Genomic DNA, 26,397 nt, shown 5'->3' on the forward strand with positions numbered 1-26,397 from the left:
CTGTGGACGTTCACTGATCATGCACTCGGCTTCCCTTTCTCTCCCTCTCCTTTCCAAATGGATCCCGGGGTTCCTTTGGGAAAACTCCCACCGGCAGTGTGTGGCTGCCCTGCTAAAGGAGGAAGGGCCACTGACCAGGAGTGCCGCCCTACAGTGCAAATGCAGGCTGCCAGGTTTCCCTTGACTTTCAAGCTGAGCAAGTGGGGTTCATGATGCTGAGAAGAGCAAAGAGCAGAATTTGGGAGAATTAGGTAACTTGTTTTTTGTTAATCCTCACCTGAGGGTATTTTTCCATTGCTTTTTAGAGAGAGTGGAAGGGAAGGGGATAGACAGAGAGAGAGAGAGAAACATTGATGTGAGAGAGACACATCTATTGGCTGCCTTCTGCACGGCCCAACCAAGGTCAGGGATCAAGCTTGCAACCGAGGTACATGCCCTTGACCAGAATGGAATCCAGGACCCTTCAGTCCATAGTCTGATGCTCTAGCCACTGAGCCAAGCTGGTGAGGGCTGGGTAACTTGTGTGTGTGTGCATGTGTGTGTGTGTGTGTGTGTGTGTGTATTAAGACAATGCTCTAAGTTGTAGGAGTGTGATAGAAAGTGTAATGGCTTTCTAAGATGCTCAGGTCCTAACCGCAGGCACCTGCGACTGTACTTCACATGGCTAGAGAGATTGTGCGATGGATCAGATCATGGGCTCTGAGAGGAGGAGTTTAGCTAAAGACTCAGGCGAGACCAATACAATGACAAGGGCGCTTAAAAGACGGGGCCGTCAGAGGCGCTCTGACATAACGATCTGAGAGCCAGGCTTTGAGGCCTCAGATCACAGGTGGTGGAGCCTCCGGGTCTGCGTCCTGGGGAGAGCATGGAGCAAGGCCTGCCACCACCTGCCTCGAGAGCGGAGCCACGAGGGGGTCACGTGGGTCTCTGTGGGGCGACACCACAGGCTTTTAGAGAAATTTGCTACCACAGCACAACGCCACTTGTCCAGATGAATACCGTGTATACCTCACGTGGTGTTTTTTTTTTTTTAAATATATTTTATTGATTTTTACAGAGAAGAAGAGAGAGCAATAGAGAGTTAGAAACATCAACGAGAGGGAATCATTGATCGGATGCCTCCTGCACACCCCCTAATGGGGATGTGCCCCCAACCAAGGTACATGCCCTTGACCAGAATCAAACCCTTCAGTCCTCAGGCCGACGCTCTATCCACTGAGCCAAACCGGTTAGGGCTCAAGTGGTGTTTCTGAGGTTCTAATAATTCATTTTTTTCATTGAAATTTTCCACATTTTACTTCTTTCCTTTCAAACACATTTAAGTGCTTATCCTATAAAGAGAATGGCAACAGGAGTGGAGACACACTCCCTGAAAGAAAAATACCCCCTCCCAGAGGTTGGGCTAATGGGTCCCAGGTCTGGTAGTCTGGGGAGGTGGGTGGAAACTGACAGGTTTTGGGGGGCAGGGCCTTAGGGAGTGATGCTGGCAGCCTGCATTTGCACTGTAGGGCGGCACTCCTGGTCAGTGGCCCTTCCTCCTTTAGCAGCGTGTGCTCCTGCTCTGTGCAAACAGAAGGGACCCCTGGCACCCAGCCTGGCCTCGCAGCCAGAGCTGCAGGTTCTTTGGGGGAGCAGGAGGAGAAGGGGCAGGACCGTGGCAGCGTGCATCTGGATCCGGCTTACCTTTGCAAGTGTGGTGTGAGGAAAACCCCCTCCCGCACGACTGCCCCTTCTCATTCCTCCCTTCACCTCCCTGTGCTCAGGGCGGCAGCTTGGTCCGCGTCATTCTTCCCGTCCCACCAAGCTCTCCCAAGTGTCCCTGTCTGTTGCGATGGCTTCAGCTCAATTCCAGACCTGCCAGGGCAGCCCCTGCACGCTCCCAGCAGCCCGCTCCTCTGGCCCAGTCGCCTTCGTCATGCTTGATGGTGAAAGGCTGCTCTCTGATCTCCAGAGAGGTAATCAGTGTAGCTCACCTTTGTCATCTCAGTGCTTGCTGATAGGGGCAGGGTTCTCAGCGCCGGCTGAAGGCAGAATCCCTGAGAGACTTAGCAACAACACCAAAACCAAATCCACAGCTCCGTCTCAGTACAAATAAATCAGCTTCTTCTTCCTCCCTTTTTTTCCTCCCTTCCCTCCTTCCTTCCTCCCTCCTTCCCTTCCTCCCCCCCTCCCTCCCTCTCTTCCTTTCATTTTTCCTTCTTTATTTATTCATGTTTGGAGCTGGGTATTTGCAGTCAGTGAATCATGGATAGATCAACATTGAATTAACAATTATTTATTGAGCACCACCATTGTGCATGCACTGTTCTGGAGCTGGGCACACGGCCATGACAAGGACAGAGCAAACCCCTGCAGTGCAGGTGCATGCTGGGTGAGGGTGAGGGCAGATAGCAGGTGAGCCATGAAGAAGCAGAGCCATTTCCGAGAGTGAAACGTGCTGTGCGGGTTGGAGAGAGACTGAGGTGTGTTGCTCACTTAGTACAGATGCTTCTGGAAGGCTCACTGGTCCTCAGAGGGCCTGCAGTAACCATCAGGAACTGTCTGGGGCAGAGAGGTCAAGGTCGAGGGAGCTGAGAGTCAGCCGTCCCCAGACAACAATCTGTTCGACATATTTCAGGAGCAGAAAATAAGCCACTGAGGCTGGAGGAACCAGCTGAGTGCCGAAAACCAAGCTGGAGAAGGAAACCATGGGTGGGATGGGTGGTATTTTTAGGGGCAGGCTTGTTGGGAGAAGTCATTTACTTTGATGGCAGTGGTCTTCCTCTCTAGTGCTTGAAGCAGACCTCCTGCTCCCCTGCGCTGGCCTGTCTGCAGCTGGAGCAGCGGGGTCTGCCGGGCTCACTGCCTAGGTGGGGGGGCCTGGAGCACGCTCTCCACCCTGCTCCTCCAGCCTGGAGAAGCCCGGGGTTCTCTCCTGGAGAGAAGCGTGGGCCATGGGGCAGGGTGATGCTGCGTGGGGCAGGTGTGGGAAGGATGAAATGGGATAATGCCGGTGAGCTGGGAGCTGCGTCCCTGCAGCTGGCACCCAGAATGCGCCAGTGAAGGCTCGTTCCACCCTCCCCCTGAGTGAAGGGCAGAGAAAAGACACCTCCCATCCCCAACTGGGTCCCAGTGAAAGTGATGAAATCGAATGGAGCCAGAGCAACCTGTAACTATGATGACTTTCAAACCCGAGGCCTGGCTTCTTCCCACCAAAGAGAAGGGAAACACTGTTCTTATCCGACTCCCAGAAGAGCTGCTCCCAGCTTCTCTCTCATGGTGATCTCTTCCCAGATGTGGGCAGGACCATCAGCTCGCCCTGCACCTCCTTAGCAGCGCCACGCGCCTCCAACTCTGCCAACCAGCGGCCTCTGTTCCAGGGAAGGTGCGTTTCCTGGAAGTTCTGCGGAGGTGACACCGGGTCCGTTTTTTTTTTGTTTGTTTTTGTTTTGTGTTTTTTTTTTTTTTCACACACATGGGATCTGTGCTGGATTCTGCACGTTGCCCCCTGGAGTGAATACTTCTTTCCAGTTGAGTATTTTCCTGCCTCTACTTGGACTGCAAGAAGTTAACATTATTTTTAGAAGCATGTTGCCTGGAGCGAGTGGAATTCCAACAGTGTCTCCACTCATTTTGTTGCTCTGGGTCTCACTTTGCCAAACCACAGTCCCCTCCGTGCCCCTCCCTCCCCTCAAGCTGTGAAATGTCCCGGCAGCACCCCCGCCTGCTGAGCCCAATGCTGGGTGATGGCCATTCGTGGCTGCTGCTCTGTTTGGCGCCTTCTTGCTGTGTGTGGTCATTTGCCTGCACAGACGTCAGCCACTGCTTGTCACGCAGGCGAATGAGCTGAGCCGCCGTGTGGTGGGCGACCCCTGGGTGTGGGGACTGACACCTGCTGGGAGTGTGGCTTTGCCACTCACCACATCCCCCCCCACATCTTGGGAATGGAGAATGGACCAGTCAACCTCAGTTGAATCAAGACGGTGTGAGAATCAAAATCTGAGCTGTGCAAACTCCAAGCGCTCTCGGAAGAGTAGGTGCTCCTGGCCACAGGGAAGTCAGTGCAAGAAGGTTCTTAGCACTTGGTTCTAGCAGCTCCCAGGAGCCGGAAACAGAAGAGGGGAACCTTGGAGAGGCACAGGCTGGAGTTGGTGAAAGGGGACGGAGAGGAGGCAGCAGAGACTTTGAAATCCCTCCGACATCTCTGTCCTGGGGTGGGGGTCGAGGGTAGGGGCTGCTGTGTGGGCTGGCCGGGAGCACTTCCCCCTCCTCTCTCCAGCCAGCTGGCCTGGGAGTCCGAAGGGTCTCAGACAGAGGAACTGGCCTCCTCCCTATTGCCTCCATCCTTCCGCGTCCAAGTAGGAAACGACTGACAGTGAAAGGAAGTTTCGACCATCTTGCTGAGTGCATTCAGATTTCTGTGTTCAGAGAAGACAAGGGCAAAGGACAACAGCATCACTGTGACGAGTGGCCAGACCCTGAGACAGCATGAACCTGTGTGCCTCCTCATTTGACAAAGACGTGGCCTGCACCGGGCTGTCCTGAAAAGGAAGCGAGGCCTGGGTGAGAGAGTAGTTGGCCTGGACTGTGGGCCAGAGAAACGTGGTAGAAGAATCGCGTCCTTCAGAATTTCAGCCTCCGGTCTGCAAAATCAGGCAGCGGAAGCCATTTGTCCAAGTTCATGTAAATGGTTAGCAACAAAGGTCCTGGGCCCACGCACAGTGCTCATGGGAAATGAGAGTGCAGGAAAGGAGAGCCTCGTCCCCTTCACAGCTGGGGCTGGGGCAGCGACAGAAACACAGCTGGGTCTACGGGCCTCAGGACATTGGGCTGGCAGGTAAAATGCAGGACACTGAGTTCACTCTGGATGACAGATAAACGTGAAGAAATGCTTCATATAAGTATATTCCAAACCTCTGTTTTGGGACACACATATGCTAGACATGTACTCACCGTCGATCTGAAATTCTACATTTACATTTGCTAAGCCTGACAACCCTACAAAGGAAGATGTGCACACAGACGATGTTTATCAGGCTGAACAAGGCTGCATCGGCTTGTCCCGGCCTCCGCGCAGAGGCAGGTCGGAGAGCTTGCCGGGAGTTCTTAGACACAGCTACATCAGCCGCAGGGCCAAGTCTCGCCATGAAACCAGCATAGTCCCATCCCTTCTTCATGGCCAGATGCTTGCTCGCCCCGGGTAGACACAATACAGAGCAGTTTGGCAGAACTGCTCGCTGTCCTCTGGAATCTGGCATCTGGCATCCGTCGTTCTCGGGTTCATCCTGTACTGGGGCCGGATCTCCAACTCAGTTCTCGGATCTACACTGACCCCGTGCCCCTCTCCCCTCCTTCTCCAACAGGGCCCAGCACTTGCTACCAGAATTTTCAAGGATTCGGCCGCAGTCTGGACGTGCTTTGCATTTTGTTCATTTTTTGGCCTGAGACACTCATGTACATACAGTTGTTTTACTTCAGTCTGCTGATAAAGCTCAGGCTTTGCAGACTTCTTTTTCCTGCTTTCTGTTAGCAGGAAGCCCAGCAAGAGAATCAGGTTTTTTTGTTCTCTCTCAGAGCACAGTGAACAGACATAAATCTTGTCCGTGGAATAACACTCTGACCCTGTTAAGGAGATGGATGGAGAACAGTGCTTTCAAACCTCACTGAGGCCCCGGCCAGGTTAGGGCTTCTGAGAAAAGGCGCATTCACTGATTCGATTACTCATTCATTCAACTCATTTCACTGGCCCGGGGTGGCATGGGGAGAGGTGAGCAGCCAAGGGACGCAGTAGCGAGAACATCGCCGCTCTGGTCAGCCTGCCTGGGTCTTGGCTCTGCTGCCCATTCGTTGAGCAGGTTTGGAAAGGCTGCTTTGTTTTTCTGCCACTCCATCTCCTCCTCTGCAAAACAGGATTAATAACAGTACTGACTTCATAGGGTTGTTGTGACAATGAAATGAGGATTCCTGTAACTGCTTGAGAACAATGCCTGACATGTAGTAAGTCCTTCATAAATGTGAGCTTTCACAGTGGAGGTGATTTGATTCTGGAAAGGGAAGGTCCTGTCTCTGGAAGTAAAAGGCAGAGTTATTGTTTGGCAGAACGGGTTCTGAGTCACGGCTGGGGAGCCTTGTCCTGTGCCTCAAAGCTGTCATGATCATCTCGCTCCCCTGGCCAGCACTCAGTCTAGCACTTGGCCATGGTTCAGCATCCTGGCTAATGAGGTACAAATAAATACCTTCTTGCTGAGACCTCTGGAAAATCTTGTTTTCCTGATTAAAAACAAGAAAGAGGATGACCTTTTGGCCTGGAACATGATTACGATGCTTGGAGGTGCAGCAGCCATTTTGTGACCCTGAGGTCACAGCACAGCAACAAAGGACAACACGCTAAGGGTAATATGAAAGAAAGAACCCAGGTCTCTAAGGGTATATTCAAGTGACTCCATCACATCACCTACCTCAAGACTTCTCGGTAAGTGAGGAAAATGAACAGTTTTTAAGCCAGAGTAATCACATTTTCTATCACTGGCAGCTAAATGGATTTTTCATTGATTCAGCCATATTAACAAAAATGCAGTCTCCGTTTTCAAATAAATCATAGCCAGATGCAGAAAAAAATACAATGTATCCTGGTACAATAAGATGAACAAGCAAAGAAGGGGAGCTGCCTGTGCACACAGGACAGGAACAACTAGTGGGGGATGGGGTATCTTATCTATCTATATAAAAGCCTAATATGCAAAGTGTCCCCTTGGGAGTTCTACTGACCAGGAGTTCAATCGCTCACTATGATGTGCACTGATCACCAGGGGGCAGTGCTGAATGAAGGGAGGCCCAGCTGGCAGCTGGCAGCCGCTAGGGATGCTACCCATGCATGAATTTCATGCACTGGGCCTCTAGTTGGATTATAACAACAGCTCTGCCCTCTAAGGCAGACTCTTGACCCCCATGCATGGACCTGTTGCACATCCCCTGGTTCTCAGCCAGACCACCCTTCTATAGAAAGGAGGATAGTCCCCCACATAATGACAGACGATGGTCACGCAACCTTTGCACTTCCCAGGCAGAGGCTGAGGCGGCTCGGTCTCCCTCATGTTCCACTCTCAGGATGCTGACCTTTATGCATGGCGTGGATCTTGCTGCTTCACTCCTTTATCACTTGCACTGAAGCGGCCTATCTGCTGGCTGTCCCTGACATAACAAGAAATAGATATTTGGTCTCTGCCCCCATTCAGGACACAGAGCTCCTAACTCCCTTGGACTTTTCTGGGAGTGTCTTTTCTTCCAATGAGGTGACTCTTTGTGAGCTCCTGAATATCTTCAGGATGGTGACTGGTCCCCTGAGAGACCAAGCCATGAGTTTCAGGCCACCTCCCATCCTCTGGGAAGGGAGGAAAATGGAGAGTCCGCTAATAACTGATTATGTCTTCATGATGAAACCGCCATAAAAATCCCTAAACAGGGGCCCAGAGAGCTTTTGGGCTGGTGGACACATCCATGTGCCGTAGCCCAACCTTATGGGAGCAGAAATACCTGCACTCGGACCCTCCCAGACCTCACCCTAGGCACCTTTTCACCTCACTGTCTCCCTGAGTTCTCTGAGTCATTCTAGAAAATTATCAAGCCTCTGGAGAGGGTCCTGGCAACCCTGACTTATAGCCAGGAGGTTGGAAGTTGAAGTGGCACCCTGGGCCTTGAAGTAAGGGCAGTTTCCTGGAACTGAGCCCTGAAACTTTGGGGTCTGCTCGGACTCCAGGTAGTGTCAGAATAGAATTGGCTTGCTAGATACCCAGTGGTGTCCGGGGAGAATTGGTCAGTGAGGGGAAATCCCTCACTCGTTTGGTGTCGGGGTGTTATGAGTAGAGAAGAGAAATGACACAAGTTTCTCAGTTTTCCATTTTTATTTATTTGTAACCTGCTAACTGCAGCCCACTGCCTTGCTGGGGAGCCGTCTGTGTTTGGATTGGTTGACCATGGAGGACAAAAGGATCGTAGACAGGAAAAGGATGGGCTGGAGGCTGAGCCATCACACAAAGCCTGCTGGTGTCAGGGCTGGGAGAGGAGGTGCTGGAGAGGACTCGCCTAGGAGTGGACACACCCAGGAAAGGGCACACCAAGGAGAGGAGGAACGGCCTGCATCTGGCAAGGGTGGAGTGGCCTAGGGGGCAGCAGCTTCGCGTGCCAGTGAGGAGCTCAGCATGGGGGGGTGGGAGGTGGCGCGGGGCAGGCAGTGCCTGGTCCCAGAGAGCCACGTGAGTTCCTGAAACAAGAATATGAGATTGGCCCTGGCTGGTTTGGCTCAGTGGCTAGAGTGTCGGCCTGTGGACTGAGAGGTCCCAGGTTTGATTCCGGTCAAGGGCATGTACCTTGGTTGCAGTCATATCCCCAGTAGGAGGTGTGCAGGAGGCAGCTGGTTGATGTTTCTCTCTCATCGATGTTTCTAACTCTCTATACCTCTCCCTTCCTCTCTGTAAAAAATCAATAAAATATATTAAAAAAAAGAATATAGGATTGTGGGATATCTTTTTGGCAGACGTGGGCAGGGTAGGTGGAAATAATACTGAGAACAGATGTGCAGTCAGGGAAAGAAGAATGTTCAGATCCATTTTAGAGGGTTAATTGGCTCCTTGAAGTCTGAAGTGGACACGGGACATCTGAGTCAGTCTGGGCTCCACTTTGCTGCCTTCAACCTAAGTCTTGCTGACAGAATTTATCAGTGAGTTTCTGCTCAAACAGCAGATTGAAAAGTGTAACCATCGGCCAGGTAATGTCTTCACGGCACAATTTATTTCCCCCCTCAACCAGGAAGTGGTTTCTGTATCTTAGAGGACAAAGCCTGGGAGAGGGTTTCTCTCGGCTAAGTTGGCCTGTCACTATTAAGAGAAAATCAATTAAAATAAAACAGTTAGAGCCTTGGCCGGGTAGCTCAGTTGGTTGGAATGTCATCTGTACACCAAAAGGTTGAGGGTTGAATCCAGGTCAGGGCACATATCCAGGTTTCGGGTTGGATTCCTGTTTGGGGTAGGTATAGGCAGCAACTGTCCGATCTCTCTCTCTCTCTCTCTCTCTCTCTCTCTCTCTCTCTCCCTCCCTCCCATCAATAAAAACATGTCCTCAGGTGAGGATAAAAAACAGAGAGGTTAGGTAGTATGACAGTTTATATGAGAATTTTAAAACTGATTTAGAGCGTTACATGCATTAATTTTGGGAGGTTAGTACTATTGTGAGCCCCAGTTTACAGATGAGAAAACCGAGGCTCAACGGGGTTAGGATCACAGGTTAGGGAAGAATCAAGAAGCTGCTGAGTGGGGGGCAGCATCTGGACCCCAGCTGTAGCACCTGGGGGTCTTAAAGCACTGCAAGTGTGTCAAACTCAAAGGCTAACATGGGCCAAATAAATGAGGCATGTGGCCCGCAGGCCGGGAGTTTGACATGCTTGCACTACACTGTGCTGCTTCTCATTTTTTAGGTCAAATGACTGGAGCTGTAGGACCAAGTCCCCAGGGCATATGACAGCCACTTCATAGTCTGGATGTTGCACAGAGATGAAACAGAACATTCAGTGGAAAATGTCTGTCCTCTTCACCTGTGGTTGCTGGCGCAGTGCTGGATTCCAGCTCTGCGTTCCTACCGCAGGAGTCTGTTCCGGAGAAATGAGCTGGAGCCCGAGGGCGGCCGTGTCCCAGGCGGGGTGCCTGCTAGGAGCGCCTGGAGCCTAGAGGGAGGAGCTGTGCAGCTCCCTTACCAACAAGCATGGGGGAGAGGCAAAACCCCAGAAGGGACACATAACACTTATTAGAATTTTCTAAAACAGAGGAGGCATGTTATGATCTGACTGATACTTAAGCTTTATGCCTGTGAATGGCAGTCATATCTCAAAAACACTGATTTTTACATTCAAATCAGCTTTGAAATTTTTAGTCAACAGAGGATTGTCTTATGAGAGATAAGGGAATACGCTGTAGCTATGAGGGAAGGGACGGGTACTGCTCATTGCAGGTAGGTCAGGGCTTGTGGCCAAGGCCAGTCTGAGGACGCATCACGACCTCCTGTGAAAGGCCCAGAGATCCCAGTGGATATGGAGCCAATCTCGTTCAGGTAGGTTAGTGCCAGCTAAGTGAGGATGAACTGCAGGGGGGAAGTCAGGGTTATGTGGGGGAGCACTCTCACTCCATTAGGGCTATGAACTCGCACGCCTGGGAGGAAGGGCCTGGTGCTTTAAGTTACACTCAGAGGACCCAGAAGTCCTTGTTCACTGTGCCCGGAGCTTGTGGCCATTGTGAATGTGGGCAAATAGTCAACAGAAGGTCGGGAGGGTTTTGTTAATGAAATAAGTAGCTTCCTATACGTAATACTTTAAACGATAAAATAAAATAAAAAAAAGAAATAAGTAGCTTCATTCAAAATCTACACCCACAGGGCTGTGTACAGATTCCTTTCATTGCTGCTTAAGAAAGAAAAATTGGATGGGAAGAAGACCCAAAGAATATCTACATGGTCAGGAGGACAGAGCAAGGGGGCTCAGGGCTCCCAGCTTAAAGTCAGGCTGAACAGACCCCAACTCTTCAATGAGGAGCAGGTTCAAAATCGGTAAATTCATCCAACGCAGGAATCATTCCCATCTACTTCCCTGGAGCCAACGCAGCAGGCATGGGCTCTATTCCACGGATTCAAATGAAATCGGCAATGGGCCCTACTACCTCTGTGGCAAGACCTTCATGTTAGCCAGAGCGGAGGTCTCACCTCCCTTCTCTCCCTGCCTTCACCACAGGCTTCCGAGGCCCCGCACGGAGCGGTGTTGGCCAGGTCGCCATGGATTCTGGTCTTCCCTTGTTACTGTTGAGGTGCTCATTATTCCATGGTTCTGCATGTTTCCGAGAATCCCTGCTGAGCTGGGACTGAGTGTGCAGACGTCAACTCCCCAGCCTGCACCAGGCAGCTGTTCGGGGCAAGGTAGGTGCTCCTCATGTTCCTAGGCTCACGCTTCTCTGAGCATTGGCCTGAGGATATAAGCTGTACTAAAAGAACACATTTTTTAAAAATGGAAGAATTCACAACTACCAAAGAAGCATAAAGTGAATATGTTTCAAGGATTTTACTGGTCTCACTAATGAATGGAGGAACCAGTAAGAGGGTAGCATCAGTTCAAAGGAGAAAAGAAAGAGCACACGAGTGTTAGCCCAGAGAAATACGGAAGTGAGTATGTAACAGGAGCAAGACTGGCCATTATCCACAGATGACGATCAACTGCATCTTATGCAGACAACACCCATTTGTGTTTTTAAGGTCGAGTCACGTGCATCACATACCGAGGGGGCCAACGACCGGCACAGGTCCTGGCCGAGCAGGTAGCGCAGAAAGGTCGCCTAGTGTTTGATTGAAAGGACACGCATGGAACGTTTTCCGCTCATTGCAAAGTCTCTCACAGTTTTTCCTGACTGCTGACTACGTCAACACGTGGGATTCAGGCAGAAATTGAGCAACTAGGTAATTCTCAGGGACTGAAGTCCGTGGCTGTGATAAACGGGATCAGGTGGCTAAGGAGGGCGCCGGGACAAGGTGTGTGCACAGGAGTGTGATTAGAGAGAATCTTGTCAGAGGAGCCTTCCAGGGCAGTAGAGGTGTTCATAAGCTGCAGTCCTTGACCTGGGGCAAGTTAGATGTCAATTTTGATGTGAGAGGGTCAGGAATCCTACACTTTTCATGGAATAATTTCAGATTTGCCTTGATAAAACTTGCCAAGGAAGAAAAGCAAAAAACAACACTTGGTAGAGTAGTTAGGTGTTGGGTTCCTAAATGGGGGCTGATTTCTGTCCGATTTCCTTAAATTTTCATTCTTTAATGCTGCTTGCATTCATTTATCCCTCCTGGTGTCTAGTGCTCTCTCCTCCAACCTCATCCCTCCTGGTGTCTAGTGCTCTCTCCTCCAACCTCATCCCTCCTGGTGTCTAGTGCTCTCACCTCCATCCTTATACCTCTTGGTGTCTAGTGCTCTCACCTCCAACCTCATCCCTCCTGGTGTCTAGTGCTCTCACCTCTACCCTCATCCCTCTTGGTGTCTAGTGCTCTCTCCTCCAACCTCATCCCTCCTGGTGTCTAGTGCTCTCTCCTCCAACCTCATCCTTCCTGGTGTCTAGTGCTCTCTCCTCCAACCTCATCCCTCCTGGTGTCTAGTGCTTTCACCTCCATCCTTATACCTCTTGGTGTCTAGTGCTCTCACCTCCAACCTCATCCCTCCTGGTGTCTAGTGCTCTCTCCTCCAACCTCATCCCTCCTGGTGTCTAGTGCTCTCACCTCCATCCTTATACCTCTTGGTGTCTAGTGCTCTCACCTCCAACCTCATCCCTCCTGGTGTCTAGTGCTCTCTCCTCCAACCTCATCCCTCCTGGTGTCTAGTGCTCTCACCTCCATCCTTATACCTCTTGGTGTCTAGTGCTCTCACCTCCAACCTCATCCCTCCTGGTGTCTAGTGCTCTCTCCTCCAACCTCATCCCTCCTGGTGTCTAGTGCTCTCTCCTCTACCCTCATCCCTCCTGGTGTCTAGTGCTCTCTCCTCTACCCTCATCCCTCTTGGTGTCTAGTGCTCTCTCCTCCAACCTCATCCCTCCTGGTGTCTAGTGCTCTCTCCTCCAACCTCATCCCTCCTGGTGTCTAGTGCTCTCACCTCTACCCTCATCCCTCTTGGTGTCTAGTGCTCTCTCCTCCAACCTCATCCCTCCTGGTGTCTAGTGCTCTCACCTCTACCCTCATCCCTCCTGGTGTCTAGTGCTCTCACCTCTACCCTCATCCCTCCTGGTGTCTAGTGCTCTCTCCTCCAACCTCATCCCTCCTGGTATCTAGTGCTCTCACCTCCATCCTTATACCTCTTGGTGTCCCGCCCTCTTCCCACCACCCTCATCCCTCCTGGTGCCAGCCCCTTCCTGCACCCTATTTGCTCCCATGGATCAGTTTCTTAGAGAACAGTCACACCTCACGGTTCTCATGAGCAGCTAAGCCACGGCTTGTAAAAAAGTGCTCAAAATCTCCCCATGTCTATAGAAATAATCGTAAGCATTTCCCCTTGAACATTTTATTTACGTTTTTAATTTTGAAATAATTTTAGATTTGCCCGACGTTTGTGAAAATAGTACAGATAGTTCCTGTGTACAGCTCACCCAGTTTCTTGCATTTATCTGATATATTTGTCAAAACTAAGAAACATGACTATTAACTGAACTTCAGACTTTATTTAGATTTCAGCTATTTTCCCACTAATGTTCTCTTTCTATTCCAGAATCCAATTCGGGTTCCACACTGCCGTCCGTTTCCACGTCTCCACAGGCTCCTGTGGTCCATAATTCCTCAGTCATTCCTTGTTTTATTGACTCTGACAGTTTGAAGAGTACTAACTATCTTGTTGAATTTCCCCCCATTGGGGACTGTCTGATGGCTTCCCATGATTTGATTGTGTTTATGGGATTTTGGAAAGAAAACCATGGCTATGAAGCGGCCTCCTCATCACATCATATGGAGGGAACATGACATCACTGGTGGGGGGCGGGGGCACCTTTATCACCTGGCTCAGGTGTTTTGCTAGGCTCCTCCACTGTAAAGTCACTATCTTCCTTTTTCTTCTTTATTTTTTTGTAATTAAATCACAATGTGATCTGTAATTTCCACCACCACTTTCTGGAATGGGTTAGACAATTGCTTTTTTCTTTTTTTTTTTTTTTTCCATAAAAAGTTCTAAAGACTCCACTAATAAAAGCATCTGAGCCTAAAGTCTTTCTGGAAATAATTAAATAAATTTTCCCCCCAAATTTCTCTGCTTATTTATTAAAGTCGTCTACATCTTCTAATGTCAGAATTTTTGGTAATTAAAAGAAGCAAAATGATCAATTTCATTGAGGTTTTGAAATTGATTAGACAGTGTTTCTATTCTTGTATATTTGAAACTTTTTTTTCTGATTTTTAATACAGATGTGCATTTTCATACATCTGCAGAACAGAAATGCTTCATGTTTTGTCTCAGGTTGTTTCATGTGTGGAGGGAGTGGGAGGGCACTCTGGATTCGCCAAGCCTCACATGTAAAGGCCCAGACCTGGGAATGAATGAGGTGCACACTGAAACAGCAAGGTAGAGACTCCCCGGAGCAAAGCACACTGGTGCCCCGGGACTGATACCAGCACTTGCATCAGGTCTAGGAGATGGTGAGCCATTGACTCCTAAGACTAGTTTATCCTCACTTCCCTTAGAGCAAGCATGTCAAACTCATGGCCTGCAGGCTGCATACGGCCCACAATGAGTATTTTTGCGGCCCAGCCAATATAACAGTATGTAAGAAACGTTTTAATAAAAATTTCATAACTTAATTTTTATAATATCCTGTTATACATAATTATTAATAACAAACTACAATGTTTGCTAGTGACTGATGGCTATAATCATGTTGCATTCATTTCCCTTACGTGCCTTACGCGCAGCGCACCATTTCTCTCCACTAATACCAGCAGCGAATATTTCAGCAGCCGGTGGCCATGTCATTAGTCTTGGACAGGCTTGTTTAGTGTGTGCAACGGCAAATATTTCACTTTCGGAGAACAAGAAAAATAGGTTTATTTGTGTTAACGCTTATTAATTTGTGCAGTTATTCAGTGCCTGGTAAGTTAATGTTCAAGAAAAAAATAATTTTTATTAAAATGTTCTATTATTTTATGTTAACGATGACTCATTTATTTCAGCCCTTTGTATTCAGCATGTCTCTATCGAAATAAACCTACGTTTCTATGAAAATTGAAGCTTTTGTCTTTTTGCGGCCCACATAAACTTACACCTTGTTTATTTGGCCTGTGTTAGCCTTTGAGCCTGACATGCTGGCTTAGAGGCTCTTTTTGTCAGGTGTTTGGCTTGAGAGTGGACAGGGAATGTCGCACCCTGGAGAGAGCGCAGAATATGCCTCCCCCCACCCTCTCCCACCTAAACTATTTTCTGCTACATCACACAAGGCCTGGTTATGCCAGCCACACAGGACTTCCCACCAGTGTGAGATTAGTGCCATTTTGCATCACTATACTAATGGGAGTAAGTAGTTTTGGAAGTTTGGGGCAGGAAAAGTCATAGAATGTCGTCTGTGTGGGACCTCTGGCTCAAAGCTATCTCCCACTCCCCTCACTTTAAGAATATGAAACCGTGGTGGTTAAGCAAGACAAAAGAATCCTTCCAAGAGCACAGAAAATCAGTGGGGACTCCTAGACTTGGAATCCCGATTTCTTTCCTCCTGCAGGAGTGCTCATTCCAATGCCACATGGCCTTTTTGACCAAGCGGACCTGGAGGCCATCAAGATCGTCAGAGACAAGTTTGAAGGCACTAAATCCAGGGATATTTTCACAGCCCAGTGTCTCTGCTGTTGCTGTGGTGGGCGGGTGGGTGCACAGGGCCTGTCCTGGTCCTGCTGCTCATGCCCGGAGGGACCTGAGAAGCCCCCAGAGGCACTGGACCAGCCCCGGGGAAAACAGCGCACCTCGGAGGAGGGCTGTATCTCCTCTATCTACTTCTGAGCAAGCCTAGACTTTTAGTTGGAGGCCAAGGCTGGGACGCTTGCCAGTCTGTATACACACTGTCTATCCTCAGGGATGTGCTTGAATCCAGGCTAAAAGGAGAATCCCTCTTTCGGCCCCTGTGTGTGTATCTGGAAGCAGGATCCATGTTCTTGGCAGGTCAGCTGTGCGATGTGTTTAGCGTTGGTGGAAAGGGCCGCTCTGGGATCCTGTAGGCTTGCTGCTCGCGTCTGTCCATGCTCCTTAGGGGCAGGCTTGAACGTGGCCCTGGTGCCAAAGCCAAGTGTGTGCAGCCTGTTGGCTCTCTCTCGGACACTGATGGAGGAGAGGCTGACACTGATGGAGAGGCTGACACTGATGGAGAGGCTGACACTGATGGAGGAGAGGCTGACACTGATGGAGGAGAGGCTGACACTGATGGAGAAGCTGATACCGATGGAGGAGAGGCTGACACTAATGGAGAGGCTGACACTGATGGAGGAGAGGCTGACACTGATGGAGCTGACACTGAGGAGGAGAGGCTGAAACTGATAGAGAGGCTGACACTGAGGGAGGAGAGGCTGACACTGAGGAGGAGAGGCTGACACTGATGGAGAGGCTGACACTGATGGAGGAGAGGCTGACACTGAGGAGGAGAGGCTGAAACTGATAGAGAGGCTGACACTGAGGGAAGAGAGGCTGACACTGAGGGAAGAGAGGCTGACACTGAGGAGGAGAGGCTGACACTGATGGAGAGGCTGACACTGATGGAGAGGCTGACACTGATGGAGGAGAGGCTGACACTGATGGAGAGGCTGACACTGATGGAGAGGCTGACGCTGATGGAGGAGAGGCTGACACTGATGGAGAAGCTGACACTGAGGAGGAGAGGCTGAAAATGATAGAGAGGCTGACACTGAGGGAGGAGAGGCTGACACTGATAGAGAGGCTGACACTGAGGGAAGAGAGGCTGACACTGATAGAGAGGCTGACACTGAGGGAGGAGAGGCTGACACTGATAGAGAGGCTGACACTGATGGAGGAGAGGCTGACACTGATGGAGAGGCTGACACTGATGGAGAGGCTGACGCTGATGGAGGAGAGGCTGACACTGATGGAGAAGCTGACACTGAGGAGGAGAGGCTGACATTGATGGAAAGGCTGACACTGAGGGAGGAGAGGCTAACAGCAGCTAGGAATGGCTCCTTCCCTCCGCTTTGTGCAGAGCCACAGAAACCCGCCTGCGGGCCTAGTGGTGTGTTCAGTGCCCACTGGAATTCACTGTTCACAACTTTTCTGAGGGAAATGCAGAAGCAAAGCAAGGCCATTTGTGCTGCTATGGGATGACGACAAGAACTTGGGGGGAAGACTATTTGTTCTCTTCCTGACCCCTAGGACCCGAGGGCATGCTGGGTTGTCTGTTCCACACTCCGTCCGCCTGTCTGTGGGATCACACTGTGGTGTATCGGATTTTAGACCCCTGATTCTGGGCTCCTGGCATGAAGCCCTGACTAGATCTGGCTTTTCCTGCAGCACCAAGTGCTGTAATGACTTCCGATGGCGCATCTGGAGTCACCTTACACTTCTGCTCACAAAGCAAAGAAATGACCCACCTTTGAGGGGAGGCGTCGGTCAATGCAGGGGCCACCCCAGAGAACACACACCAAGGGAATGATGCAGCCCCAAGCGAGTCTGCACCTGTGGGAACTGTGCCCGTGTCCCAGGGCGGCTTTCTTTCTTTCTTTTTTTTCTTTTTTAATTTCTTTATTGATTAAGGTATTGCATATATGTCCTTATTCCTCCATTACCCCCCAACCCTCCCATTCATGCCTTCATCCCCCTGTTGTCTGTGTCCATTGATTAGGCTTACATGCATGCATATAAGTCCTTTGGTTGATCTCTCCCCCTTACCCCTCTCCTCCCCTACCTTCCCTGAGGTTTGACGTTCTGATTGATGTTTCTCTGTCTCTGGATCTATTTTGGTTATCAGTTTATGTTGTTCATTATATTCCACAAATGAGTGAGATCATGTGATACTTATCTTTCTCTGCCTGGCTTATTTCACTTAGTATAATGCTCTCCATCTCCATCCATGTTGTTGCAAATGGTAAGAACTCCTTCTTTTTTACTGCAGCGTAGTATTCCATTGTGTAGATGTACCACAGTTTTTTAATCCACTTATCTGCTGATGGGCACTTAGGCTGTTTCCAAATCTTAGCTATGGTGAATTGTGCTGCTATGAACATAGGGTTGCATATATCCTTTCTGATTCGTGTTTCTAGTTTCTTGGGTTATATTCCTAGAAGTGGGATCACTGGGTCAAATGGGAGTTCCATTTTTAGTTTTTTGAGGAAACTCCATACTGTTCTCCACAGTGGCTGCACCAGTCTGCATTCCCACCAGCAGTGCCTGAGGGTTCCTTTTTCTCCGCATCCTCTCCAGCACTTCTCATTTGTTGACTTGTTGATAATAGCCATTCTGACAGGGGTGAGATGGTACCACATTGTTGTTTTGATTTGCATCTCTCTGATGATTAGTGACTTTGAGCAGGTTTTCATATGTCTCTTGGCCTTCCTTCTGTCTTCTTTCGAAAAGTGTCTATTTAGATCAGTTGCCCATTTTTTGATTGGGTTGTTTATCTTTGTTAAGCTGCATGAGTTCCCTATAAATGTTGGAGATTAAACCCTTATCGTTGATATCATTGGCAAATATGTTTTCCCATGCAGTGGGCTTTCTTGTTGTTTTATTGATGGTCTCCTTTGCTGTGCAAAAGCTTTTTATTTTGATGTAGTCCCATTTGTTTATTTTTCTCTTTAGTTTCCATTGCCCTAGGAGCAGTATCAGTGAAGAAATTGCTTCGGCATATGTCAGAGATTTTTCTGGCTGTGGATTCCTCTAGTATTTTTGTGGTTTCTCATCGCATGTTTAAGTCCTTGATTCATTTTGAGTTTATTTTTGTGTATGGTGTAAGTTGGTGGTCCTGGGGCAGCTTTCTGAAGCATGCAGCACGCCCTCTCCAGCCTGGCCACGGCAACTTCACCTGGGGTGCTTCTGCCCCCGAGGAATGCAACAGGTGGGCAGAGGCCGCATTGCACAGGGGAAATCCAAGTCCTTTAGCGACATAGATACAAACTCAACAGGAAAGGGAAAAGGCATGCAATTAAGCAAACGCTCCTTCTGACGGTGTGATTCTGAGCAGCTATATGGACAAGTTGACTAAACACTGCCCCCCTCTTATGCCCAGCAGCTATGTGTATGAGATAAGATAATCTAATTTCTGTGGCTTCAGGAAAAAATGAGGGTGAGGATGGGGCAGGGTGGGTAGAGAACACAGGAAAAATGCGAAGGAATGGGTGTTTTTCCCAGGCCTAGATTGTGCTGAGCTCCGTGAGAGTTTTCCTCTGCTATATAAGTACAGGAAATTTCCCTGCTCAGAGCCTTCGCTGGCAGCTTACTCAGTCAACCAATATGTAAACAGAAAAAATCAACAAGGTCTCCAAGTTCTCTTCTTCTGACTCTAATAACCTCTTATCTACAGTCACATTTTTTGTGCTTCTCATAAGCCTAAAGTTCAATCTGCACAGACATGTCCATTTTCATGCTGTCATCTTTGGAGCCCTTTATCTCTTCATGAGCCTGCACATATAAAATGCAAACGTATGCAAAATCTTTTAAATTAGAGTTCAATAAGATCCTTGTTCTGTGTTCATATTTCTGTCACATCCGAATCCCCAATATACAAATGCAACTATGAGAGAGACTTCAGGGAGAAGTATGAAATAGTTTTAAAAAACCCCCAAGCTACTTAATATTAATTTTAGAATTTGTAGAGAACACAAAAGTTAAAAAATGGAAAGTCACCTGTGATTCCATCAAGGTTTTATCTATAACTATAAATCTCTCCTGGTGACACACTTCCAAGAGAGATTGATAGTTACAGATGAAGATCTATGGAGATATGGAGATATCTCTATATCTTTATCTTTGCATATATGATGGAATCATCTAAAACAGTTTTTTAAAAGTCATTTTTATATACTTTATTATAAACTTTTCCTTTTATTATTTTTTCTCTACCACATCTTAGTGTGTTAATATTATTTCATCTTATAGAAATAACATGCCTTATTTAAGGAATGCCCCCTATTGTTCTAAAATTTAGGTAGTTTCAAATAATTCATTATTATTATTTTTAAAAGATTTATATTTATTGTTGAAAGTATCACAGGTGTCCTCCCCCACCCCCCACCATTGGATAATTCACTGTTATTGCCAGTGCCATGATACAGACGAAAAAGAGACATGAACACAGACGAAAAAGAGACATCAGAAGCAAAAGAATCACTACTTATGGCCCCAAGTCATGATGACAGTCATTGTTGCTGCATATTTGTTCATGATCATGATCATTTCCTTAAGATAAATTCCTTGAAGTAGTGTTGCTAGATCAAATGTATGCAAAAAATTTAAACACACATAAACATATTGCCTAAGTGCCTACACGTTGCAAAAATTCCTTTTCTCGCCACCAATCCACGAGAAGGACAATTCCCTTCTATAGTTGACAAGAACTGATAAATTATTTATTTTTTGCTAATATCCTGGGTTATAAATATTATATTATTGTTTTAATGAGCACTTACTTGGTAAGTACTGACGATAAAATTTTTGTTTACTGTTAATTTAACGTTCGTGGATTTTAAATGACCTTTTCATGTTTTTCCATTTCTTAAACCACTTTGTAAATAGCCAACTTATTGAATCATCTTATTAGTTGAATCATTTTTTAGTTTTTCTGGGAAGACAATTATGTAATCTTCAAATTATGGTAATTTTTTCTTCTCCTTTCCAATATTTATACCCTTTCCCCTTAGTACATTAAAGAGACCGTTCCTTTGTCCTTTGCTTTAAATCCTAGGAGGATTTTGTTGAGCTGGTTTTAATTCCCTGGTTAGTTTTCTTCTGCATGTAATATGTTGCTCATTACCTCCATTGTGCTTTAAAGTTTAATGTTTGTATTTTTTATCTTCAACTATTTTTTTTCCTGGTTTCAGATTTTTTTTTTCTGTTTTCCTCTAGTTTTAAACATGCAATGTGCTCTTCAATCTCACTGAGAAGACAAACTGAAGTTTTCTCTTATTTCCTGGAATAACTCTTGCTTTTCACTTATCAGTTCCCTTTTTTTGAATTGTTAGGTATTTTCATTATACTTAGTGATTTTTTCTTTGTTCATTCTTCTGGTGGGAATTTTATGCTTGTCCAAAATGAAGAGTGAAGGCGATCTTTATCAAACAGAGAGAAGGTGAACCTAGCTGGTTTGGCTCAGTGGATAGAGTGTCGGCCTGCAAACTGAAGGGTCCCAGGTTTGATTCCAGTCAAGGGCACATGCCCAGGTTGTGGGTTCCATCCCCAGTAGGGGGCATGCAGAGGTATCCAATCAATGATTCTTTCTCATCATTGATATTTCTATCTCTCTCTCAGTCTCCCTTCCTCTCTGAAATCAATAAAAATATATTAAAACACACACACACACACACACACACACACACACACACACACACACACACACAAAACACAGAGAGGGTGTTTGTCCAAATACTTTTGTCCTGATGGCGGGAGCACCCCACTCTTAGGAACGCACCCTTGAGTTTACTGTAAGTTGTGGGGTCAGAGAAGCTGGTTAACACTGACTTTTGTGGCTTCCCACCTGCTAGGTGCTGTAACTGAGACTTGGGGCCATAGGTAGTGATTCTTTTGTTCTGATGTCTCTTTTTCATCTGTGTTCACGTCAAGGCTCCATGGACTTCCTTAGTCACATTCTTTCCTCATTCTCCACCGTCTCTGCTGCCCCCATACTCAGCTTCACTGTCTCCTGTATGCTTACACTTCCCCAAGTCAATGAGTCCAGCCCAGACATGCCTCCTGCAGGGAAAACTAGGCATCTCCAGTGGGAGTTCCTCAGGTGATTTCACAGAACAGGAGGAAGAACAATCTTACTACAGGAGGCTCCTGGGATAAACCAATACTCTCTGTTCTCTGGATGTCGCAGAGACAACACTGCAGAGCCCTGGTAAGCTCCGCACCCTGCACAGCTCTGCTCCGGTTTGAGCTCCCCGGTGTTCACTATGCTGACACTCACACTTGACTGGGTCACTTCTTATTATCCTATATAATAAAAGGCTAATATGCAAATCGACCGAACGGTGGAATGACCGGTCGCTATGATGTGCACTGATCACCAGGGGACAGATGCTCAATGCAGGAGCTGCCCCCTGGTGGTCAGTGCGCTCCCACAGGGGGAGTGCTACTCAGCCAGAAGCTGGGCTCACGGCTGGTGAGCACAGTGGCGGTGGCGGGAGCCTCTCCCACCTCTGCTGCAGCACTAAGGATGTCCTACTGGCGGGCCTAAGCCATCAGTCGGACATTCTCCGAGGGCTCCCAGACTACAAAAGGGCACAGGCTTGGCTGAGGGACCCCCCCCAAGTGCACAATTTTGTGCACCGGGTCTCTAGTGCAAAATAATGAAATTAGAGCAAGGATTTTTGATGGTACAAAAACTATATTATAGCTTTGCAAAGGATTTTATAAAGTCAGTTCGATTAAAAAATGCCATTGAATTAGATATGGGTTGGTTAACCATCAATCCCAAGACTTTTGCTTTGACCACGATGAAGTAATGAGTACCAGGCTTAACCTTCCACCAGAAACAACTAAAAATCAAAACAAAATATATACAACAATGGTTTCCAGACATTGGAAATCAGGGGACAGGACAAGGGTCACGACTGGGGAAACAAAGGAGGCGGGGCGAGCCCTGTGATTGGCCAACTTACTGCCTGGAGAGGGTTTGTCGTGGGAGGGGGCCCAGGTGAAGGCCAGGTGTCAGAGGTGGGACTGCAGGACCCCAGGCAGGCGGCATCACAGGGCACATGCGTGAGAGGCAGGGCTGCGCAGAGAGGAAGCGGCAGAGATGTGCACAGGGTGCCCTCTCGAGTCTCAGGTGAGCAGCTTGTGTACGTGAAGAAACAGCCCCAAAGATGGAGAGAGAACCACCCAAGGAGCAGTGGAAACACTGCCCATCAGAGGGCGTAGAGCTAGAGGGGAGAAGCCACAGGTGCGGCTGAGACAGTGGGCGTGGATGCTCGCTTCGGCAGAGTGGCGACTCTGGGTGTCCTGTGTTCTCTTTGGAAGCAGATTTTATATTGGAGGTGACACACCTGCAGCAAGTGCACAGATGATCATGTGCTGGGTGAGTTTTTACTGCCACACTTGGGTAAACCAGATCCAGACATAGACAGCTCCCAGAGGCCTGGTTGTGCTGCCCCGCTCCACCCATTGCACTAAACTCCTCCCTCCCCTCCCTCCCCCGCCACCCCAGCACCCCCCTCACTCACTCTCCCTCAGGGGCCCACGTGCAGCCCTTCCCATAGGCTGCTGCTGCGCTCGGGCTGACACTGACCAGCCAGTGACAAGCCCTGGGTGGTGTGGCCGGTGTCCAAGCTCGCTCTCTTGGGGGTGCTGCTCGGATTCTTTGGATCACCCTGTGGGGGGCCTTCCCACCGCCCGGTTCCCTGACAGAGGCTTCTGGCTCGGGTGTCTTTTTTTCTTCAGCTCCATTATTAAAGTCCACAGGCCTGGCAGGCAGCCCTCCTCGTGGGGTACCGGAAAGATGGCTCCCGCCCAGCATTCCAGTGTCCCTCCAGCATGGGAAATGGCTGCACCCCGGCCCTGTGGCTGGGACTGCAGGCTGCCCGGGATTACCCCACCCCATTTCCCTCTGTGCTCTGCTCCTCAACAGACACACCTGCAGCTCAGCAAGTCCATCAAAGATGGGGATGCCGCTGGACAGTGGAGGGCCAGCGTCCTTACGGAGAGATTTCCCTGGTCCTCACCCCTGGCTTTGGATAAACAAGGGCCACTGTTTATCCTGAGGCTGACACAGCCAATACCCACAGCTCTCTGCTGTCTTCTCATCTCCTTTTAGAAGGGAGAGGTGGGAAGTGTCCCCGGCCAGGGTTTAAAGGGCATTTGGGATTTGTTCTAAGGAATGGTAAGGAAACAGAGAAGGAAATGACTGCCGTGAAAGAAGGTGTTTATTAAACTCACAGATCCCTAGAATCAGGAGGCAGCGCTTATAAGGCCACATGGGACTGCAGGGGGCCACAGCAGGGTCAGTCGGGGGCTGAGGGGAGAGGGGCTGTGGGCAAGAGCCTTCACTGTGGGTGTGGGAAGGAAGAACCAAGGCAGGGGCAGGTCTGGGATTGGCCACTGGAATAATTTCCGTGGGCTCTGGGCACAGGGGCTGTCCCCAGTGGCCAGGTACCCCGCCCACCTGGGGTGCATAGGGCAGGTGGCTAGAGTGTCACATCCTGAAACAGAAACAGCCGGGAGGGTGGCCTCTGGGCTGGTCGGTTTGCATTTGAGTGACATTCTCAGGGGCAGTTGTTTGCTGTCTCTAGGAATTAAGCCCCTTCCTGGTCAGCGAAACCCCTTCGGGCCAGGAAGCCCCCGGATGGTGGAGCACCAGCACACAGAAGGTACAGGCTCGGTCCAGGTCCATGTGGCCAGTCTCACCATCTCAGATGTCACGTGTTCTGAGGGAGGCTTCCAGTTGGTTTCGGCTCTTTTTAGCATGTATGTTACTTCATAACTCTTTGACCTCAGTTTTGGGTCCTGGCTGTCCATTCTGAGACAACGGGAAACCTCCCGCCTAACATCCTGCTACAGAATTATCAGCCAGAACCACACCATTGTTCCTATCATCTAACCTTCACATCAGAAATGGAGGAATTAGAAGTTAGAGGAGCCTGTGCTGAAGTGGACTCCACCTTTGACTGGGGCTCCACATTTGGGTGGTTTGGTTGCCAGCAGCAGTGCCCAGTGGCTAACGTACCAAACAAACAGAAAGGGCCGGCCAGGTGGCTCTGGAGCAGCTTATGGGGCAGGAGAAGCTGCCGCCAGGCTTTTGAAAGGGCAGGCTGCTGTCCTTGGCACAGACGTGCTCCACGTGTTTTACATCCAGGACTCAGATTCCCACGAGGGGAGCCCTTGGCCCGAGGTCGGGGTAGGGGTCCTTCATCATGACTGCGCCTGAAGAAAGGGTGGTCCCCCCAGGAAAGCCAGGTGCTGGGACTGAAAGAGGAGGGCGTGGGTTCTGGCAGGGCAGGAACAGAGTGTGTTTGCTGCCGGCAGACTGATGAACATGGAGCCGTTTTTGAATTCCATCTCTGCTACGTTTTATTTCTGCCCAGTTCCCATGGGCTCCTGTGTTCTCACCTGTAACATAGAGGGAGATGCTAGCTACCTCTCATGTTGCTGAAACAAGGAACTGAAAGTGCTATAAACACAACAAATCACCATATGGCTCAGCCCCATTCCCACAAACTAGGCCATTCCTGTCTCCAGACCTGCCTTATCCCAGGACGGCGAGTGTCTTCTCACTGCACCGAGGCCTCTGAGCATACACACTCACAATAAAGCGTGAGAACACTAACACTTGGTGGAAAGGCCTGCATGCTCTCAGAGGATGGACATTCAGGCCCGGACCCCCACGTGGAGTGAAGCTGGCATGCCGTTGGCAGCATCCGCACCACCAGCTGTGAATTAATGTGAAGGACGCATTCACCCAGACCCCACGGTCTCGCCATGGACGCACTGAACGGAGAGGGCTGCTGCTTCCCCCGCGTGGGCTGCGTGCCAGGCAGATCTTATCCGACCTGCTGCCCCTGTGCAGCCCCGGGCAGCTCCAGAGTCTGTGTTGACAGTATTCCAACGTGTTCGGCTGATGTGCCGACACCTATGGAAACCCTCGGCCTGGGCAGTGCCAGCAGCACCCTTTAGCGTCCTTGGCATCCCGGGCCCATCCTGGCAGGAAGGGGCCTCCGCAGTGGCTCGTTGCTCTCTGAGATGCTGCTGGGTCCAGAGAAAGCCTTGGGCATTGTTAGGCTGTCACCCTTGCTAATGGCAGACAAGTACATGCAGTGAGGCCCCAGCTTCACCCTGACTGCATCCTCTGCTGGGGTGCAGGCCTCATCCTAGGGAGCCCCTGCAGGAGGCGCTGGGAGCTGTGGGGAGAATTTCCCGGAGGGGGTGCAAGGCCGGGCAGGTGTGGTGGCCTTCAATAGACTTGCATTGCTGGAGGGATGGGGCCATCCTGAGAACAGCCTGTTACTCTATCATTTCCTAGCCCAGTCCCTGTGGGTGAGATGTGGGGAGGCGTGGCTTTCTAATGAGGGCTGTCGTCCTGCAGTAAACCCCGCTCCCCCGAGGGATGGAGTCGGCTCACACAGGGCACTGCTCCTCTGCTGGTGTGACACAGACCACGCGGCAGGCAGAGGTTGGCTCGGGATCTATTGCCACCGGACAGTCTATTCCACAACCTAGTGGCTTAACATAAGCACCATTTTGTTGGCTGTCCTGGTTTTGTAGGTGAGGAAGGGGCAGGGCCTGGCTGGGTGACTCCTGTGCTCTGAGTGGAGTGCCTCTATGGAACCACTCTGGGATGCTGACCTCACGCTTGTCTGGTCCCAGATGGCATCACCCACATCCCTGGCACATCGAAAGTGATGGTTGGGTTTGGGGCAAAGCAGTCCTAGGCCAACCCTGACCCAAGGGGGCAGCACCGTTGGGCAGCTGTGGCCCACCAGGCCCCAGGCCGCCTCCAGGTGCCACCGCTTAGAAGAAGGGAATCCTGGTGAACACCCCCCACCCCCCTTTACTGAGGCTCAGGTATCACACACAGTGACTTCCTGCTCCCTTCTCCAGCTCCATGAATTGTAGCCTGAACACGTTCCCTTTTACAGATGAGAAAACTGTGTGCTCAGGGTTCATCATCTTTCAGAAATTGATTTTGAGGAATTCTGCTGAGGCAGGTGTGAGCTCAAACTATTGGCTGGATTCGT

This window comes from Plecotus auritus (assembly GCF_963455305.1).
Source record: "Plecotus auritus genome assembly, chromosome: 7".
In the NCBI taxonomy this organism is placed as follows: Eukaryota; Metazoa; Chordata; class Mammalia; order Chiroptera; family Vespertilionidae; genus Plecotus; species Plecotus auritus.